Here is a 6,527-nt window from a genome sequence, read left to right as displayed (position 1 = left end):
CTTAATTCATTGCTGGTGGGGCTATGAATTTCTACTAGCATTTTAGAAAGTCAACTGGCAATATATTTTAAAAATTGTAAATATACTTACATGGGCAGTGAGGGCAGGGGTTATCTGGAAAGGGACACAAAGGAAATTTCTGGAATGATGATAATGTTCCATATTTTGATAGAAAGTTAGATTACACTAGTGCTTACATTTATCAAACCTCCAATGTATACTTAAGATTTGAGCATTTTATTACATGTGAATTTTACATAAAACTATAAACAAATATAGAACTCAGTGATATGCTCGCTGAAGTATTTAGAAGGATATGGACAGACGTTTGAAATTTACTTTGAAATGTATCAAAAAATAAGTTGGTGTTATGGGTTGAATTTTGTCCCACCAAAATTCAGGTATTGAAGTCCTAACCTCCAGCACCTCAAAATGTAACCTTATTTGGAGATAGTGTCTTTACAGAGGTAACCAAATTAAAATGAGGTCATTCGGGTGGGTCCTGATCCAATACGACTGATGTCTTTAAAAGAGGCGGGGCAGGGGTAGGGAGGATTTGTACTTGGAAACAGACCTGCATTGAGGGAAGGCAATGTGAAGAGACACAGAGAGAAGATGGCCAAGGAGAGAGGTCTGGAACAGATTTTTCTCTCAGAGCAACCAACCCTGCCAACACCTTGATTTTAGACTTCCAGCTTCCAGAACTGTGAGACAATAAATTTCTGTTGTTTAAGCTACCCCATCTGTGGTACTTTATTAGCAGAGGCCTGGGATACAATTTGTTTGGTGGATGGTTAGAGGCTTGGATAAATCAACAGATACATAATAAAATAAGTACAGTAAAGTGTTAATGATAGGTGGAATCGAGGTGCTGGATTTACGAATGTTCACTGTAAAATTATGTCAACTTTGCTGCATGTTTGAAATTTTTTAAATGTTAGGAGAAAAAAAGAGTATTATAAAAATATTCACTTAGAACAAAGATAAGGCAACTCTGTTTCAAATAGTAGTTCCATTCCTAGAAGTTCCATGACTAGATAATTCCACAGAAAAGATCAAATCACTTTAGATGAGCAATTACCACAGTAACAACGGCATTTAAAACACACATACAGCTGATTCACTTTGTTATAAAGCAGAAACTAACATATCATTGTAAAGCAATTATACTCCAATAAAGATGTTAAAAATAAATAAATAAATCAAAAATAAAAAAGTGACAACCCCCCCCCCCCCACACACATACACATCCCTACATGTGGACTCAGAAATTCCACCTTGGAGACTCTTATAAAAATAAAATGCCCACATATAAGTATATATTTACTTATTTCACTATAAATGGTGGTCCACCTGTGCAATACTATGCTGCTGTTATTTAAATGAGGTAAATCTATATTGTTTTCCACTTTTAGCCTTTTCTGCCTTATGCTGCAGGGATGAAATGTGCTCATCCCCTTCTCCTGACAGCTGAACAACGATGGGAATAAAAACTGAGCTGGAGTTTAGGTCTAGTGAAGAAACTGGTATTTGTTCATTGAAAATCGGGGTCTCAGGGGCCCAGCAGAACAAGAAACAGCAGGTGGGTAAGTGAGTACACAGATTCTAGAGCCAGAATAACCTGGGTTTGGAAATTCTGGATGTTCTATTGCCTGTGAGGCTGGGCAGATGCCTCACCCTATATAAAAGATGTCTGTTGTAAAATGGAAAAACTGTAAAATGGGAATAATGACATTTTCCTCCTAGGTGTGATGAGAGGAGTAAATGCAGTGGTGTGTGTAAGATACATACAGCAGATACTCAAGAGTGACAGCTGTCATTATCGACATCCCTGTGTACATATCCACTCATAGCAGGGGCTCAGCAACGGTGACCATCGTCATCATGATTGCAGTGTTTTCCCAGTCTTCCCTGAAGATGAAAAGAGAGCAAGAAACTTGCTTCTGTCCTCCTTGCTCTCTGCTCCACAACCCCAGACACTCCTTCTGTTTCTTCTTTTATTATCTCTGCATGCCGCTGAAGAATGTGGTCCTTAGACAACTTGAATGGCAGGAAGCCAAGGGAAGAACCGTCACAACAGTGTCCTGGTAATAACTGTCTTGATTCACTTGTGCAAATGGCCCGAGTGTGCCCTGTGCCAATGAACACATCAGGATTTGCAGACCAAGTTTAGGGATCTGGTCCAGGGCTAGGTTCTGATTGGGGTGTGTGTGTGTGTGTGTGTGTGTGTAAGAGAGAGAGACAGATAGACAGAGACAGAAACAGAGACACAAAGAGGGAGAGAAGGCTGGCTTGATTCACATAGCAGCACAGTGAAAAAGGAGGCAATATCATGATATTTGAAATATTATTCAAGAAAATCGGAAAATGATAGCCCCCATGTTCATGCAGCTCAGTCCTGGGGATATTTAGATGGAATATGATCTGTTGTGATAAGCTGTATGGCTGGTAAGTCACCCACCCCTATCATGTAGGCTGAGTCTGGTGAGATGGTTTAGGCAGCAGGGGACGTACAGGTGGATCAGAAGATTGTAGAACCTGTCAATCAGAGAGGTGATTTGCAACCCCTTCCCTACAGGACAAATTACTCCTAACCATCCCAGGTGGAAAGAAAGGCTCCTGTGTTTTAAAGACCCTTGAAACCCCTCCCATCGTGCTGGCCACCCTGCCTCTTTGAAAAGAAATCTCCCAACTTTCTTGCTTACATGCTCATGGTCTTCATATTCAGGAAACTCTTCCCCCGAATTTCACTGGCAGTTTTCCTGCTCTGTTAGACCCTCTTTCCTCGACAGATACAGAGTACAGGACATCACCCTTCTTTAAATAAACCACCCATCACAAAGTGCGGGATGTCTTTTCTTCTTCCACAAGAAAGTCCCAACCTGAGGGGCACCTAACAGCTCTGCCCTGGTCCTGAGCAAGCCTCTGCCTTCTGTCTCTGGCTCCAGCATCTTTCAACCCGGCTAACCACGCAGAGATGATAGCGAAAGGGACAGCAAGCAGCTTCTTTGGGGAGGTGCCTCCTGTTCACTGGCACTGTGAGCTCAGACCCTCCTGGTATCCACACCAGCCTTGGTCTTTGAGACTTAGCTGATGCTTTATCTCAACTGGCTTCCTGAACACCCCCAAACCGACCCATCACCTGCCTTTTCTTTATAGCCCTTTACTCATCACCTATCGCCCTCAAGTCTATGTTTCTGCCCAGACTAGTAACCCTGGACTAGTAACCACTAGTGGCCCTGGTGGGTGGTCACTGAGACCATCCTTCTTCTTGAAGGTTGGCCAGTCTCTTTCGGCTTAGCCACTTCCCCCGCCATTACCTAAAGCTGGAAGCTGAAGTTAGTTTTGTTCTATCTCCCTTGGGGAAATTTCTCCACGGCTCCACAGTTCAAGGCTGCTGCCCTGGGCTGGCCCTTCCCAGTATGTCGATTGCATAACAAGTGCCTTTGTTTCTGGCTGAGTGTCGACATAACTCAAAAGTCACAACGCTCCCTTTGTCCTCCCCTTCCCAGAGCATCAGTGGCACCTGTTCCACACCGCACCACCGTGAAAAAAGAATCAGCAGGAGCCAGCTGGAAATTGATGTGTGATGCCTGAGAAACTCGCTCCAGATGCTAAACAGATGCCCATTATTGGCACCTTCTCTTGACTCTCAAAATTGCTTGAGGGTCCTGTTGCTTTGCCAGCCACACAAGTAATGAGCTGTTAAGCCTCACCTACCTCGGCCAGTTGCACGGTCATTTCTGGACTCACTTAAGTTTCCCTAGAGTTATAGATTCCCAAGAAAGGCAGTGACCTGAAGAGGTCATTGAGTCCATCCCCCAGCTTCCAGGCTAACAAAACCACCCGTCCACTGTCCAAGACAAAGGGGTGTCTATTATCCCTTCAGTCCTCATAAGGTCCCCAGTGAAGGAGGTGTTCCATTCTCATTACAGATGAAAAAAAAATAGAGGCTTGGAGGGAACACAAGGCTGGTAAGTGGTGGCACTGGCCAGGAACCCACACTTAGGGCTCTTTTCACTCCTCCAGACTGGCTCTGCAGACTTAGAGAGAACAGCTCTTGCCCTCCTCTGCTTCTCAGCTACTGCTGACAAAGAGGAATAGGGCTTGAAAGGGGGCGGTGGGGGGGAGGGCTTGGTCACAGAGGCAACCGGAGTCCCAAGTCCTAACTCTGTGGAGAAGCGCTCCCTGTAGCATAGGGGCCGCAGCAGGTGTGATGGCAAGCAGGACCGCCAGTTGAGTGTGCCATGTGCCAAGCTGAGCTAGCACTGTCCCTGAAAGCCAGGGCTTTTCTCTCACTATCCCAGGACAGGGGAAGTAGGATAAAGGCACATGGGAAATGCAGACTCAGAGGTCTCCAGCCTAAGCTGCAGCTGCCCTGTTGAGGGCTTCCAGACAGAGAGGCAGCCAGCCTGCGGAGCCTAGAACCACAGGTTGAAGAGTTCAAGGCTCCCTTGCTGAAGGTGCTGGCTTCTCCCAGGTCTGTATTCCTCCTTTGCTTGCCTCCCTGTGAGATGAGGCTCCCTGAGTTTGAAGAGTAGGTCCCCCTCTCTGAGCTGGAAGACTCTCTCATTTTATAGATAAGGCTTAGAGATCAAGTGATTTTTCTCAACGCCACTCAGCGAGTTGATAACTCATTCTGACTCAGGGTGGTCTGGACACCAGTGAGAAGTGGCTGCATAGAGCCAAGAGTCTGGGGCTCTGGAGCCAGACAGCTCTGAGCTCTAACCCCAGCTCTGCCCTTGCTCCAGAAAGAGAGGCTTGTTCTTTTAGCGACTCCTTTATGGTAAGGGTTTTGTTTCTTCTCTTTTTTTTTTTAATCGAAGTATAGTTGATTTACAATGTTGTGTTAGTTTCAAGTGTACAGAAAAGTGATTCAGTTATACGTATATATATTTCAGATTCTTTTCCATTCTAGGTTATTACAAGACACTGGGTATAATTCCCTATGCTATACAATAGGTCCTTGTTTATCTATTTTATATATAGTAGTGTGTATCTGTTAATCCCAAACTTCTAATTTATCCCTCTCCCTCTTTCCGCTTTGGTAACTGTAAGTTTGTTTTCAAAGTCTGTGAGTCTATTTCTGTTTTCTAAGAAATAAGTTCATTTGTATCATTTTTTTTAGATTCCACATATAAGTGATATCATATTTCTTTTTCTCTGTCTGACTTACTTCACTTAGTATGATAATCTCTAGGTCCATGCATGTTGCTGCAAATGGCATTACTTCATGCTTTTTTATGGCTGAATAATATTCCAGTGTGTATATATACCACATCTTCTTTATCCATTCATCTGTTGATGGACATTTAATTTGCTTCCATGTCTTCAGTACTATAAACAGTGCTGCTATGAAAATTGGGGTACATGTATCTCTCTGAGTTAGAGTTTTCTTCTTTTCCAAATATATGCCCAGGAGTGGGATTGCAGGATCATATGGTAGCTTTATTTTTAGTTTTTTAAGGAGCCTCCATACTGTTCTCTGTAGTGGCTACATCAACTTAAGGTAAGTGTTTTGAGAACTGCTGCAATGGAAGAACAGAATCGTTTCTCCCTTGAGTGCCACAGGATTCAGTGGTAGCCTCCCCACATGGTGCTGGAGGTGCCATGAGAATGAGAATTCTCTGCATCAGCCCAAGATCTCAAGAAGCCACAGCTCAGAGAATCTGGCTCTCACTGTGAGGGAAAATGTTTTATAAAGTATTCCACTCCACACAACAGGGACTTGAAATTTTTGCCCAAATTACGTGCCAGTATTTTCCTTCCCTTCGCCCACCCCAGGCTCAAGCTCCTCCCTCCCCACCCATTCAGCTCTCTGCATAGACCTGCACTATCCCATATGGCAGCCACTAGCTAACATGGCTGTTTAAATTTAAATTCACTAACATGAAATAAAAGTTAAAAGTCAGTTCCCTGTACTGGTCACACTTCAAGTGTGATGTGTAGCCAGTGGCTGCCCTATTGGACAGCCCAGTGTAGAACGTTTCCACCACTGCAGAAAAGATCATTGACACTGATAGTCAAAGGTCCACTTCTGTAGTTTTGTTGTTCTTATGTATGTCGTCTTGCTGTTTCTATTAAAAATTGCTGTAAGCCCAGCCGTTAGTTGTTTGCAGATTCCTGGACTTGGTTCGTGCCCCTGATTCACACCCCTCGCTTCCCGCTGCCTGCCTGTTGAGGGCCCTGAAGGCCGAGGAGAAGATGTGTGTCCCTGCAGAGCAGAGCAGCCACTGTGCCCCCTTCTGGTAGCAGATGAGTCAACAGGGGTCACTCCATGCTGCCTGCAGGGGCTGACTGGCTGGTCTCTTTCTTTCTTCACCCTCATCCCTGACTTTCTCTGTTACTCCCTAGGTTAAATGGCTTAAACAGTTCCTCAGACTCCAAGGTCCTGCTGGGTTGAGCCGAGCACGGGGGATCAATCACCAGATCCCCACTGGCTCATCCCTCCTCCCATTTGTAGTTTCCCTCTCCTCACCATGACCTCAATTTCCAATCCAATCTATGTGCTAACAACAAGACAACCA

This window comes from Balaenoptera physalus (assembly GCF_965194825.1).
Source record: "Balaenoptera physalus genome assembly, chromosome: 10".
NCBI classification, from domain to species: Eukaryota; Metazoa; Chordata; class Mammalia; order Artiodactyla; family Balaenopteridae; genus Balaenoptera; species Balaenoptera physalus.
This window is presented reverse-complemented; position numbering follows the sequence as displayed.